The sequence below is a fragment of the Amblyraja radiata genome, chromosome 4 (assembly GCF_010909765.2).
Source record: "Amblyraja radiata isolate CabotCenter1 chromosome 4, sAmbRad1.1.pri, whole genome shotgun sequence".
In the NCBI taxonomy this organism is placed as follows: Eukaryota; Metazoa; Chordata; class Chondrichthyes; order Rajiformes; family Rajidae; genus Amblyraja; species Amblyraja radiata.
This window is the reverse complement of record NC_045959.1, coordinates 66,150,430-66,166,385: the sequence shown is the minus strand read 5'-3', so window position 1 is coordinate 66,166,385 and position 15,956 is coordinate 66,150,430. Positions and strand designations below refer to the sequence as shown.

Sequence of the window (15,956 nt, the reverse complement as noted above, 5' to 3'; positions counted from 1 at the left end):
CGCTCCCCTCTCTCTCCCCCCCCCTCTCTCTCTCCCCCCCGCTCTCTCTCTCTCTCCCCCCTCTCTCTCTCCCCCGCCCGCTCTCTCTCCCCCCCTCTCTCTCCCCCTCTCTACCCCCCTCTCTCTCTCCCCCCCCCTCTATCTCTCTCCCCCCCCTCTCTCTCCCCCCCCGCTCTCTCCCCCCCCCTCTCTCTCCCCCCCCTCCTCTCTCTCCCTTCTCTCTCCCCCATCTCCACCGGCGGGAGGGTGAGGGTCATTTTCCCAAACAAGCCAAAGGTGACTGGGCAATCTGAACCCAAGCACCAAATTGTAAGCTCCCTTGGGACAGCCCCCACTCTCCCACAGCCACCCTCTACGGGCTGTGGGTTGGGTGGAGCGGACGTGTGGGATAATGTTCATCCCTCCACAGTGATGTGATGGACTCGGGGGTCTGGACCAATCGCTGACAAGTCCCGCCCCCCGGCAACGTCATGTCCATTATTTGACTTTTCTGTTGAGCGGCATTCAGTCCGTTGGCTTGTAGACAACGCCGCCTTTCGGGTAGGTGGCCTTTCGGCAGAGCGGCCATTCGGTGAGTTTGCTTTTAGGCGACGCAGCCTTTCGGTTAGTTGGCTTTTAGGCGTCACGCCCTTTCGGTTAGTTTGCATTTAGGCGTCTCACCCTTTCGGTTAGTTGGCGTTTTGGCTTCGTTTTCATTCGGTTATTTGGCTTCCACTTCTTTGCTTCGGCTTCCCGTCCATCGGCGCCACGTCCGCACACGACTCCAGCATTTTGTGCATTAGCCAGCATCTGCAGTTCTTTGTTTCTATATACTGTGTTTTATTATCAAATGTCCAGAAAAAGAACAATGAAATTCTTACTTGCAGCAGCATAACAGATAAGTGAATATAGTTCTCTGTAAACACCATAAGAAACAACAAAAAAGAAGTTCAGTACATAAAACACAAACAAAGAATGATGGTGCATAGACAAAATTAATGCCCCCAAGAATGGGTTGCTTTGGGGGACCAGGCCTCCCGTGTGACTGTGATCCAACGGGGCCGACTTAGTCCAGTTTGAAATAAAAACACAAAATCCTGTGCAGACTAAACTATCAGCTAGCATCCGTATAATGACAAATAGAGTTAACGTTTCATGTTGAAGATCCATCACCAGAAAGGGGAGACCAAGAAAATAAATTAGTTCCAAGTTACGAGGTGGGGGATGGATTGATAGGACAAAAGGAATATCTTTGATGGATGAGGCCAACACTCTGGACACATCCTATCAGGGACATTTACTGCGTTTGATTCATCCTCTCCCCCCTCTTTTCCAGTTCCAATGAAAGGTCATCAACTCTAAATGCTAACAATGTTTCTTTATCTTCAAATGTTGCCTGACCTGCTCCGTGATTTTTCTGCATTTTCAAATTCTGTTGATAGATTAAAAAATGTCACATTCTGACAGGAACGATGATTTCTCCCTCTGGATTACTTCAAAGGCAGCACTTAGCAGATGTCCTATTCCCTCAGTGGTCTGTAATAACAACAGCATCGTTAAAGTTAGCATTAGCGCAAATTGCACAGGGGGAAGATTCGGAGCAAATGGAAGGAACAGAATCACAGGAAGTAGGAAGAAAATGTTGATATTTTCTGGTTAGGTTGTCAGTGAACCCATTCAACAACAGTTCATATCTTAACTTCCCTTCTGCTACTGATCACTATCTGTCCACTTGTTGACATTTTCAAAATGAAAGCCAACACATAATTAACATACCTAACCATATGTGTACATTAAACAGTGCCAAATAGCATGCAAGATTTAATTATCCTTGTAAATGTTCCTATTAACTCACTTCTGTTTTCCTTCGCCAATGCAAATATTTCAATGCAGTACTTTGCCAGCCGGAGGAAGCTTGCAGCCATGCATTTTTGCCAAGTAGGAAGTCTTTGACTCCCCGTTGGATTGCAGCCTTGTTGTGGTCGGGGAGCTTGCGTGTCTCAGTGACCCCTAGAGCTATGCCAGCGGGAGATTCGTGCTGGACAGGTCAAAGATTCCATGCTGGACAGGTCAAAGGGTAGAGGCGAGACGAAGAGCGATCCACTTGTCCTCCAGGTTGGATGTTGATCACTGGGCTAACAACCCTGTCTCGTAAAACAAATATGTTACGGAAACAGCAACTGAAGGAATCAACAGGAGTGGAGGACCTTCGTTGTTGCCCTACATGCCAGGAGGCATAATAGGCAGTAAGTAAGTAAGTAAGTAGGAAGTCGTTGACCCCACTGACGAGCACCAGGCCACCATTTCTAGCACCATCACCGACTTCATCAATTCCCACGCCCTGCCTGACCAAGCTTCCAACCTCATCGTTCCCCAGCCCCGCACGGCCCGTTTTTACCTTCTCCCCAAAATCCACAAACCCGGCTCTCCCGGCAGACCCATTGTCTCTGCGTGTTCGTGCCCCACCGAACTCATCTCCACATACCTTGACTCCATCCTATCCCCCTTGGTCAAATCCCTCCCCACCTATGTTCTAGACACCTCAGACACTCTCCACCGCCTCCACGCATTCCACTCTCTGGGCCCTCACCCCCTCATCTTCAGGAAGAAGGGTTTCGGCCCGAAACGTCGCCTATTTCCTTCGCTCCATAGATGCTGCTGCACCCGCTGAGTTTCCCCAGCAATTTTGTGTACCTTCTATAAAGATCTAGGCTGAAGTTTCTGAGAATAAATGGCAGCAACTGGTTTGACTGGCCTGCATGCAACAACAATGTCATTGGTAGAGAATCACAGATGTTGTATTTCTGAAATAATACAGCAGATATGATTTCTGGATTGTTGATGTGACTCAGCGAGCCCTTAGACAAACAGGCAACCAAAACTAGCACTCTAAATTAGCATGTCAGCAGGCTGAGGTTGCCTTTCAGCACTGTGTTGCACAGCTGCTGCTGCTTGTGCTGCAATGGAAGATAATACAACAGCCATCAGATCATACATCATGATTGGGTTTGTAAATTTGTCAGAGCAGTTTCTCCATGAACGTTTATGCTGGAAAGGCTGGGCTTCCCTTAATGCCAAAGTCTTAAATATCACAATCTCGAGACTGTGAAAACTAGATTGTGACTCTCAGCATAGCATTAGGCATTCAAATATATTACAGCCTAAGATATAGAAGCAGTAGTAGATCAAGTCTAGTCAAGTCAAGTATCCTTTATTGTCATTCAGACGAACATTTGTGCCTTGCAGTCATAACATAGAGTAAAATAACAAAACATACAATAAACACAGATTTAACATCCACTACAGTGAGTCCACCAGGTACCTCCTCACTATGATGGAAGGCAAATGTCTTAAGTCCTTGTCTCTTCCCTCCTTGTTCTCCCTCTGTGCTGAGGCGATCCAGGTTTCCGATGTTGTGACCCCGCTGGGTGATGGTAAGCAAGTCCCGCGGCTGAATCCGAGCACCGCGAATGGGCCGGTTCAAACTCCGCAGCCCGGGGTGGTCGAAGCTGCCGCCCTCCAGTCCAGCGGACGAAGCTGTTGATGCGGGAGCTCCGGAAAAACAGGTCACCAACCTGTGACCTGTGAGCTCCCGACGATGTCGTCCACTGGGCCCGCGACCGAGCCTCCGAGGCTCCGAAGTCGGGTCACCACCGCCGCAATGCCGCCACAGCCCCGAAGTCGGGTCGCCGCCGCCGCAACGCCACCACAGCCCCGAAGTCGGCCAGCCTCGAGTTGGTATGTCCTGGCTGGCTCTGCCTCCGGAGCCTCGAGGTCGGTCCCAGTTGGAGGCTGCCAGCTCCGCCATTACGCCTCAGCGCAGACGGAGACGGAGACGGGGGATATGACAAGAAAAGGTCGCATCCTCCCGAAGGAAGAGACCAAAAACATGTTTCTCCCCCACACACATACACAACCTGAATAAACTAAAACAGGACAAAAGAAAACAAAAAAAAAAGAAAAAACAGACGGACTGCAGGCGAGCCGCAGCTGCTAGGACAGCGCCGCCACATCCGGATGATGTGGCTTGTTCCACCAAATTAAGATCATGGCTGTTCAATGCCAATTTCCATATTGTTTAACTCCTTTAATGCCAGATAACATATAAGGGGAAAGACCTGATAGAAGAATATAAAGTTATGAGAAGCATTGAAAGTGTAGACAGTCAGAACCTTTTCCCACAATGAAAAAACTACAAGAGGGCATAGTTTTAAGGTAAGAGGGGCTAAGTTTAAAGGAGATGTGCAGGGCAAGATTTTTACACAAATGGTGGTGAGTGCTTGGTGGTTAAGGCAGATTTGACAGCAACATTTAACAAACTTTTAAAAATACATATGAATATGCAGGGAATGAAGGGATATGGATTATGGGGATGCAGATAAGAGTTGGTCTTGCATTATGCTTGGCACAGACATTGTCTGCCAAAGGGCCTATTCTTGTGCTGTACTGTTCTATGTCCTATCCATTAATTTATATTCTTAAATTACCAAATGATTAAAGAAGATAATTCCAAAGGTTCCCCTCTGGGTAAAGACATTTCCTTTATATCTCAGTCCTAAACAACCTATACCTTATTCTAAAATCTATCTCCCAGTCCGAGAGGCATCAGCCAGGGAATACATCCTCCCTGCCGTTAAGAACTTTGTAAGTTTACCTGAGATCTCCTGAAAAAGCAATTCCAGTCTACTCAATTGTTCCTAACATAACAAATGTACGATCCGTTTCAAGTGAATATTTGTTATATTCTCTTCATGGCAGTACATCCTTTCTTAGCTAAAGAGGCCAAAACTATACGCAAAACTCCGGTTGTGCTCCCTGAAAGCCCTACACAACTGAGCTTTTCGTGAAAACGGCTCACATGTCATTTGCCCTCCTAATCATTAGCTGCTCCTGCATGTTGGCCTTCAGTGACTTGTACGCAAGCACACCCAAGTACCTTTAAACGTGAATGTTACTTTTGGTGAAACCACAACTGGTGTTGTGTACAGTTTTGGTCGACCCACCCTCTCACTGAATTCTGTTATGTTCAACTATTTTTCCCTCCTGCCATGTTCATTGGTATTGGTAATTTTTATTATTGTTGCACGAAAGGATTTAAAAGGAGTGAATTGGGACATTTTGTGTTATGGGAATGATGTAGAAGAGAAATGGAGGACATTTGAAGGGGAAATGTTAAGAGTACAGAATCTTTATGTCCCTGTTCGGTTGAAAGGAAATAGTAAAAATTGGAAAGAGCCCTGGTTTTCAAGGGAAATTGGACGGTTCGGAAAAAGAGAGAGATCTACAATAATTATAGGCAGCATGGAGTAAATGAGGTGCTTGAGGAGTATAAAGAATGTAAAAAGAATCTTAAGAAAGAAATTAGAAAAGCTAAAAGAAGATATGAGGTTGCTTTGGCAAGTAAGGTGAAAGTAAATCCAAAGGGTTTCTACAGCTATATTAATAGCATAAGGATAACGAGGGATAAAATTGGTCCATTAGAGAGACAGATTGGACAGCTATCTGCAGAGCCAAAAGAGATGGGGGAGATATTGAACAATTTATTTTCTTCGGTATTCACCAAGGAGAAGGATATTAAATTATGTGAAGTAAGGGAAACAAGTAGTGTAGCTATGGAAACGATGAGATTCAAAGAAAAAGAAGTACTGACACTTTTGAAAAATATAAAAGTGGATAAGTCTCCAGGTCCCGACAGGATATCGAGGAAAGTTAGTGTAGAAATAGCAGGGGCTATGACAGAAATATTTCAAATGTCATTAGAAACGGGAATAGTGCTGGAGGATTGGCGTACTGCGCATGTTGTTCCATTGTTTTAAAAGGGTTCTAAGAGTAAACCTAGCAATTATAGACCTGTTAGTTTGACTTCAGTGGTGGGCAAATTAATGGAAAGGATACTTAGAGATAATATATATAAGCATCTGGATAAACAGGGTCTGATTAGGAACAGTCAACATGGATTTGTGCCTGGAAGGTCATGTTTGACTAATCTTCTTGAATTTTTTGAAGAGGTTACTCGGGAAATTGACGAGGGTAAAGCAGTGGATGTTGTCTATATGGACTTTAGTAAGGCCTTTGACAAGGTTCCTCATGGAAGGTTGGTTAAGAAGGTTCAATTGTTGGGTATTAATGCAGGAGTAGCAAGATGGATTCAACAGTGGCTGAATGGGAGATGCCAGAGAGTAATGGTGGATGGCTGTTTGTCAGGTTGGAGACCGGTGACTAGTGGGGTGCCTCAGGGATCTGTGTTGGGTCCACTGTTGTTTGTCATGTACATCAATGATCTGGATGATGGTGTGGTAAATTGGATTAGTAAGTATGCAGATGATACTAAGATAGGTGGTGTTGTGGATAATGAAGTAGATTTCCAAAGTCTACAGAGAGATTTAGGCCATTTGGAAGAATGGGCTGAAAGATGGCAGATGGAGTTTAATGCTGATAAGTGTGAGGTGCTACATCTTGGCAGGACAAATCAAAATAGGACGTACATGATAAATGGTAGTGAATTGAGGAATGCAGTTGAACAGAGGGATCTAGGAATAACTGTACATAGTTCCCTGAAGGTGGAATCTCATGTAGATAGGGTGGTAAAGAAAGCTTTTGGTGTGCTAGCCTTTATAAATCAGAGCATTGAGTATAGAAAGTGTTCAAAAAGGAACTGCAGATGCTGGAATATCGAAGGTACACAAAATTGCTGGGGAAACTCAGCGGGTGCAGCAGCATCTATGGAGCGAAGGAAATAGGCAACGTTTCGGGCCGAAACCCTTCTTCAATGGGAAATAACAAGTCAGAAATTGAAAGAATGTCATGAATTATGAACAATTTGTTTGGCTTATATTTGAATGTATATATTAAGCAGAAGCAACATCTACCTAAATTGAGGCCCATCCAAGAATTGCAACCAAAAATAAGTTAGTCTTTCTACTTTCCACCACTTTTTGTTTGTCCTGCTATTTCCCCATTTTTTTAGATGCAAGTAAAAATGTGAGGTAAAATTCCCATTTGAATATTACCTGACCTCTTTCAATATTGGATAATTGCAATAGCTATTTATTTTACAATATTTATTTTCATTAATTATACCAACTCTATAAGTTTATTCATCATAGTTTATTTTATCTATTAAAAAAAATACAGTAAATGGAAAGATTTTTTTCATTTCAGTGCATGCTTATGAACCTGTTTTTACAAATCCTGACCTACAAATGCCTTTCTACGCTAATGTGGTTATCAGCATTCAACTGAAATTAACAAAATGCTATTTAAAATCCTGAGGTCAGCATGACTTGCTGCAGTCCATGATTTGTAACTTGATCGCTGTTCTTTTCTGTATTTGTGTACGGATTGGCTACTTACTGTCCTTGAGTCCCATTTGAAAGGCAGTTAAAGCAAGCTGAGGACATGCAAGATGATTGTTGAAACAGAGAAATTCACATCACGTCCTTTGATGTTAATATGCTCTTAAATATGGAATGCACGTCTTTCTTCCAATCTTTCTGAGTATACTGTGAAGAAAATTATGGATCAAATCTGATAAATTAGTTCCCTGGAACAATCTGATCTTTTGATCCTTTTATAAGAGGTGTGAATCCAGGTGGAGTAAAGAATACTGGACATTTGCTTGTTGTCTTATCGCATAATTTGAATCCGAGTTCTTCTTCAATTTACATTCTTGATGCATAGATTTTGGGTGTCGCCGTTAATAATACATTTTTGTTATAACTCATCAAATGCTGTACACATTAATATTCAAAGCTACATCCAAAATATTTTCTATCTTTTATGTAAAGTTGTGTTTTGTTGTAAGAAGTTGTCAAGAACAGTTCTGCTTTCTAAGAGCAGATAGGACATTATTAATTACAGTATATTATGTGATAGAGTTTGCATAATATAGATTTTTGAATGTAAACTAGCATGGCAGATAATTGTGGAGGGAAAGAAGATGACAGGCTTTGTATTTGAAATAGTAGCTAATGTTATGTCAACTGGGCCAAAACTATTGATCACTTCCTAAAGAAAGAAAAATGGTAAACAAAAGTAGTGAATATTCACAATGGCATGGATTATACACAACTCGCCAAAATAGTTGAAACCAGAGAGCAAATCACCATGAAATGTTGTTTTCCCTTTGGTTATTACACGGCCTTGTTCTCCTATGATAATATACCTTCAACAGCTTGAGTGTCTTCATATAATGTGGCAATGTGAATTGTGAGGAGGATGCTATGAGAATGCAGGGTGACGGACAGGTTGGGTAAGTGGGTAGGTACAGCAGGCAGTGACGAAAGCAAATGGCATGTTGGCCTTCATAACAAGAGGAGTTGAGTATAGGAGCAAAGAGGTCCTTCTGCTGTTGTACAGGGTACTAGTGAGACCACACCTGAAGTATTGTGTGCAGTTTTAGTCTCCAAATTTGAGGAAGGACATTTTAGCTATTAAGGGAGTGCAGCGTAGGCTCACAAGGTTAATTCGCGGGATGGCGGAACTGTCATATGCTGAGAGAATGGAGCGGCTGGGCATATATTCTGGAATTTAGAAGGGTGAGAGGGGATCTTATTGAAACATATAAGATTTTTAAGGGTTTGGACACGCTAGAGGCAGGAAACATGTTCTTGATGTTGGGAGAGCCCAGAATAAAATTGTGACGAATAAAATTGACTTTGACTTTGACTTTGAACCAGGGGCCACAGTTTAAGAATAGGGGGTAAGCCATTTAGAACGGAGATGAGGAAACACTTTTTCACACAGAGAGTTGTGAGTCTGTGGAATTCTCTGCCTCAGAGGACGGTGGAGGCCGGTTCTCTGGAAACTTTCAAGAGAGAGTTAGATAGGGCTCTTGAAGGTAGCGGAGTCAGGGGATATGGGGAGAAGGCAGGAACGGGGTACTGATTGGGGATGATCAGCCATGATCACATTGAATGGCGGTGCTGACCTGAAGGGCCGTACGGGCCTACTCCTGCGCCTATTGTTTATGGGACTGAACTGGCAAAACAGCAACCAAATCTCATCATGTCAAACTGTGAAATTGAATTCAATATATCTGCTAAATTAATCATCAAAGTTACCAAACAGTAGTTAAAAGACTACTAGTTGAATTATGCCCTCAGGGAATGGAAACTGCCATCCCTAATCTATCCAGTTTGCATAAGACTGTACTGTAATATGTGATTGACTCCCAGCAACAATTCAGCTGTAAAAGAATCACAGAACAGAATTACAACAGCAATATCAAATGAACATAGTTTAGATAATGAAAGATCAATTCATGGCATGGGTTTCCCTTTGGAAAACCCATGTAGTATTATTTTTGATGTGGGGATGTATCCAAGTCGAGAAAGTTCTGCCATAGATACCAGACATGGCTCAGTTGAAAGCACTCATGAGTCAGATTTTGTGGTTAAGTTCCATTCCAAAGACTTGAGTTTATATTTATATTGACATTCCAAAACATTACTGAGTACAGCACTCTTTCAGTTAAAATATTACACTAAGGTCCTGTCTGCCCTCTTGAATATACATCAATGATTCTATGAGAAAAACAGATGATTAAAATTAGCTCTGAGTGAGAACCAATATTTATCATAAATTGTAGGAGTAACATCATTAATCAATTGTCCTTAAATCGACAATAGCAAAGTCAAACCATGCCTGCTTGCAGTACGTGAAGATGGAATCAAATTGAGGAAAAAAACTACTTAATGCTCGAGTTTAGTTTAATGCTAAGGATTAAGGATGACCTTATGAAGTAAGAGAAAAGCTTGGCAAGATTGTGTGGAATTGGCAAAGGTGATAAAAGCATGGATAAGTGTTTCAACAGCAGATGAGCTGAGGCAAGAGCAGGGTTAAAGGGCTGTCCCACTGCGGCGACCTAATTGGCGAGTTGAGAAGAGTTTAGGAGAGTTTGAAAAAATGTCATGTGGAAGACCTCCTTCGACTATGTAGAAGACCTCCTTCGACTATGTTGAAGACTAGCTTCGACAAGCTTCGGGAAAATTGGACACCGAATAGTGGAGAGTGAAGACGACCTCCTTCGATCTCCTTCGACTTCCCTTCGACTATGTTGAAGACTATCTACGACTACGTTCAGCTACTTTTGATTGCCTTTGACTACCCTCGATTACCTATGAATAACATGCTGACCTACTACGACCTTCGACTAAACCTACGAGTAAAAAAAGTATTTACTTTTTCCATGGCGACCTTTTTTTACTCGCAGGCATTTTTCAACATGTTGAAAAATACACCGCGACCTAGCTGAGGCCTCGGGTACGTGGGGACTACTCTCGAGCATGAAGGAGAGTTACGAAGACCTCCTAGTACCTTGTGTCGACCATGCTGCGAGTATGAGTCGAGGGCAAACTCGTCAGAACTCGTGGATTAGGTCGCTGCAGTGGGACAGCCCCTTTAGATAATTTTAGGCAAAGTTGTGAAAAGTCTCAGACATTTTGTGTGGAAAGGGTTGGAAAACGTGACTAAAAATGAAAACAATGGCTTTGGTCTTCCCATTTTAAGTTAGATCATATTTTGCTTAGTTAGTTGATAGGAAGTGTTTGAATGTGAGAAAATGGTACTATATAAAGCGTTCAGGTCATGTGGAGAGAAATGACTGAAACACCATCAATATTTGCTTTTGCAGGAATTGACGGTGTAAAAGAAGCGGAAATTCAAGGCATTATTAGAGGACATAAGGATAAAGTGACAGGAAGGAATGCTAAAGAGGTTCTGAGGAGTATATTTTTCACACAGTAGTTAGGATCTGGTGGAGTAGCAAAATGTAGAGCAACATTTATTAGGCACCTCGACAGGTATTTGAATGAGTAAGGCATGGAGTCATATGGAATGAATTGGATTTGTACAGATAAGCATGATGGTTGGCATGGATGTGGCAATACAAAGGGATATTTTCTATGACTTTATCCTTCCCAATGCATCTTTTGTACCAATGATAAGGCATCAATCAACTATTTTTTGGACTCTTTTTATGTAATAACCTGGGCATCAACATACCACAGGTAAAGTCAAGCAGGGTGTTAATTCACAAACACTCCATAAATTCACATTAATTTTGTCCATTTTTAAAGATAATTGGTTTAAATACACCCTCTGCATGTAAGGACAAAGTGCCCATGTCTATAACACTCAAGGTCTGCTTCTGGAGAGATAAAGGTTAACTGAAGCCAGATTCAAAGGAATTGAAAATTAGGACGGTCTGTTATTGAGAAAATCAGTAGGTGACAGAAAGATTGGTAAACACCGGACAACAGTCAGCATAGATGGTGTCAGCTTTTCATTCTTAAAATACTGCTGATATTTTTTCAAGAGAGAGATCACTGTGTGCGTCGCTGATTATCATGAGTAAAAAAGACTGCAGGCGGAGGAACTCAGTGGGTCAGATCCGCAGAGTTCTTATAGTAGTCAGTATTTTTGGTCAAGATTAAAAGCATTTGCTATTTATTGTGTTTTGATTTTCATGGATAGATTCCCTAGAGGAAGAAAGATCAAGACTTCTCTCCTGGCAGAAGAATAACTGCTGCCAAATCTTTTTGTCATCATCTGCTCCAGTATCACCATGACACCCAATTAGAAGGCGGTGCGTTAGAAGTTATAACTTTTCAATTGCAATGCTGAGCATTGGTGAACATGAAAGATTATCATCCTTCCACTGACGGTTGAGAAATGTTTCAGGAGCCATATCATGAATAAAATAGTATGTATAGTTTGTTTGTAATTGATTGAAGCAAAGAAGCAGTGAGTTTCCTCAATCATGTTGAAAACAAATTGCAGGAAGACCTTGGACTACTTTGGAGACATAAACGTCCATGAGATTTCTGCGGCGCCAAGAACATCAGGTCACTGATATTTTTTGAGTATTAGCTAATGCAGCTGCAACTAATGTATTGTGACTAAGTTTGCATCCAAGTAATTATGCCACTTATTCTAAAATGACACCTGGCCTGTGAGAACATGTCCTTTCTCTTGGGCTACAAGACAATAGACAATAGGTGCAGGAGTCAGCCATTTGGCCCATCGAGCCAGCACCGCCATTCATTTGATCATGGCTGATCATCCCCAATCAGTACCTTGTTCCTGCCTTCTCCCCATATCCCCTGACTCCGCTATTTTTATGAGCCCTATCTTGCTCTCTCTTGAAAGCATCCAGAGAACCTGCCTCCACCGCCCTCTGAGGCAGAGAATTCTTAAGAAGTGGATGATGGATTTTGAGAACTTTAAGTGCAATTTTGGGATTGAGCCAGCAAATCTACAAGATCGTAAAGCGTAGTTTAATACCTCAAATCAACCTAAAGGGTCTCAATTGAAATACTTTTTGTCAGAGGCTGACAACAGCAATTTAATATTTTTGTCACCATCATATAATTGGAATAGACTTATTGTCAAAGAATAAAACATATGACATAAAATGATTATAACATATCAAATGATCACTCCATTTTGCAAGTAAGCCTGCTACAGCATGTGGAAATAAATAATCTTGAGTGGAAGAATGTGAGGATTTAGAACTGGCAAGAGGTACAATTTCTATCATAATTGCATTGAATTTTAATGGACAATGGTTCAATGAGTTCTCACATATTTAAACATAAATTAAACAATTAAGATTGCTATTATTTTTTAAATAGAAGTTTGAGGGTCGAGGACAAAAACCTAGCATTTCCACTACAAGGAAAAGATACCAATAAAAGCTGATTCGCTATATTCATGTTTTGCAGAGAGGCTGCTAGAATGAAACAAACCATTAATAAAAAGCATTAACATCAGTAATTGTTGAAATTAATTAACTGTCAATGAATCATAAAAAGGAATCTAGATTCATTCCAGAGGCTGTTTAGAGAGAACCATAACAATAAACCACAAATTAAGACAATTAGATCTTGATATAGCTTTAATTCAATGCAACAGCATTTAAAATAAACACAAAATAATTTGAAGGAGATCTATCTAAAAGGAGTGAGTAAGTAATATTCACTATTGCAAAAATATTTCTGAAAATCCAAAGAAGCTTAGATTTTTGCAGGAATTATTTTTTCCAAATAACATTTACATTTTAAATGCTTTCAAGCAGCGACGGCATGGGAGAAGTGTAACTTGTTTACCAATATATTCCGATTTTCAGGATCAACTGTTTATTCAACACAACAATGCAATTATTTAGAGTTATGGCGTCAAATTGAACAAAAACATTTTATGGAGATCAAGATGCTCCATTGTCAGTGTTTGGCCCATATCCCTCTCAACCTTTTCTATCCATGTACCTAACCAAGTGTCTTGTTTAGATGTTGTTATTATACCTACCTCAAATACTTCCTTTGGCAGCTCGTTCCATGCACCCACCACCATCTGTGTGGAAAAAGTTGCCCCTCGGGTTCCTATTAAAACTTTTACCTCTGTCCTTAAATTTCTAGTTCTTGATTCCTCCTTTGTGCAAAAAAAACCCGACGTGCATTCACCCTATCTATTCCCCTCACAATTATATACACCTCAACAAGATCATCCCTCAGCGTCCTGTGCACCAAGGAATAAAGTCCTTGTCTTCCTGTAGCTCAGGTCCTCGAGTCCTGGCAACATCCTTGTAAATCTTCTCTTCACTCTTTCCAGCTTTGGAACACTGAGTGTGGAACAGAAAGTTTGACTCAACATCAAACTGATATCAATGTTTACAGAATATCTCATGAAGCAGGGCAGTGGATAGTCAGAATCAACAGTAATTTGTGGTGGAAAACATACATTATGATTCTATCTTTCCAGTTTTTAAATAGACAATGATGGGGCTTACACAGTTGGAATATCATCAAGTCATTTAGCATAAGGGAAGTGGAGGAGTCAACAAAAGGTAAATGTGCAAGATAACCTCATGTTTATGAAGTATATTGTCAAATTGTAACATGCAGGTGCGAAAATGGGAAGGAACATTGGGTAGATAATGGGGGATTCCAGGCTGGGGGTGTGTGCAGAGAGATACTCTGAATCTTCATGTCTCTACAGGATTTCTGGTATCCAGAAAAACTGGGACTAACGCCACAATATAAAATTAAATGGGATCTAGAAAAATTAAGGTGGAAAAACAAACGCAGAAGAAAATTACGGATATAAAGGGTATATTTATAAATGTTACCATGATAGCAGTAGCAGGATCGGTCCGAGTCAGCATGGATTTATGAAGGGGATATCATGCTTGACTAATTTTCTGGAATTTTTTAAGGGTGTAACTGGGAAAATGGATAAGGGAGAGCCAGTGGATGTAGTGTACCTGGACTTTCAGAAAGTATTTGATAAGGTCCCACATAGGAGATTAGTGGGCAAAATTAGAGCACATGGTATTGGGGGTAGGGTACTGACATGGGTAGAAAATTGGTTGGCAGACAGGAAACAAAGAGTAGGGATTAACGGGTCCCTTTCAGAATGGCAGGCAGTGATTAGTGGGGTACCACAAGGCTCGGTGCTGGGACCGCAGCTATTTACAATATACATTAATGATTTAGATGAAGGGATTAAAAGTAACATTATCAAATTTGCAGATGACACAAAGCTGGGTGGCAGTGTGACCTGTGAGGAGGATGCTATGAGAATGCAGGGTGACTTGGACAGGTAGGGTGAGTGGGCAGATGCATGGCAGATGCAGTTTAATGTGGATAAATGTGAGGTTATCCACTTTGGTGGCAAAAACAGGAAGGCAGATTATTATCTAAATGGTGTCAAGTTGTGAAAAGTGGAAGTACAACGAGATCTGGGGGTCCTTGTTCATCAGTCACGCAGGCAGTGAAGAAAGCAAATGGAATGTTAGCCTTCATAACAAGAGGAGTTGAGTATCGGAGCAAAGAGGTCCTGCTGCAGTTGTACAGGGCCCTATTGAGACCACACCTGGAGTATTGTGTGCAGTTTTGGTCTCCAAATTTGAGGAAGGACATTCTTTCTATTGAGGGAGTGCATCGTAGGTTCACAAAGTTAATTCCCGGGATGGCGGGACTGTCATATGTTGAAAGAATGGAGCAGCTGGGCTTGTATACTCTGGAATTTAGAAGGATGGGAGGGGATTAGAATTAGAATTAGATCCTTTATTTGTCATTCAGACCTTTCGGTCTGAACGAAATGTCGTTGCCTGCAGCCATACATGTAATAATAAACAACAAAACACACAATAAACACAAATTAACATCCACCAAAGTGAGTTCACCAGGCACCTCCTCACTGTGATGGAGGCAAAAATCTTAGGGTTACTGTCTCTTCCCTCCTCTTCTCCCTCTGCACCGAGGCGATACCCCACCGGGCGATGGTAAGTCAGTCCCGCGGCTCACCGAGCTCCGCGAACGGGCCGGTTCAAGCTCCGCGGCCCGGGGTGGTCGAAGCTACCGCCCTCCAGTCCAGCGGACGCAGCTGTTGCCGCGGGAGCTCCGGAAAACAGGCACCAGCCTGTGACCTGCGAGCTCCCGACGATGCCGCCTGCTGGCCCGCAGCCGAGCCCCGGATTCAGGTCGCCGCCGCCAGAACGTCGCCTCAGCCACTGGAGCACCGTCCCCGCGCCGGGCCGCCCTCACGGGAGCGCCGTCTCAGCCCTGCGCCGGTCCACCCTCACGGGAGCGCTGTCCCAGGATCTTATTGAAACATATAAGATTGTTAAGGGTTTGGACACACTAGAGGCAGGAAACATGTTCCCGATGTTGGGGGAGTCCAGAACCAGGGGCCACAGTTTAAGAATAAGGGGTGAGAACAGAGATGAGGAAAAACCTTTTCACACAGAGGGTTGGGAATCTGTGGAATTCTCTGCCTCAGGACGAAATGGAGGCTAATTCTCTGTATGTTTTCAAGAGAGAGTTGGATAGAGCTCTTAAAGATAGCGGAGTCACGGGATATGGGGAAAAGGCAGGAACAGGCAACTGAGTGTGGAAGGTCAGCCATGAGCACAGTGAATGGGCCATAGCCTACTCCTGTACCTATTGCTTATTGAGTCGAAATAACAAAGCGAG

The 15,956-nt window shown here is 42.4% G+C and overlaps 1 long non-coding RNA gene across 1 annotated transcript; it reads left to right on the top strand.

Moving 5' to 3' along the window:
• Positions 1-253: 253 nt before the first annotated feature.
• Positions 254-14,176, top strand: LOC116971723. Its single transcript, XR_004411588.1, has 3 exons — positions 254-276; positions 5,385-5,390; positions 14,156-14,176. It is a non-coding gene; the product is annotated as an uncharacterized LOC116971723 (long non-coding RNA).
• Positions 14,177-15,956: the final 1,780 nt, after the last annotated feature.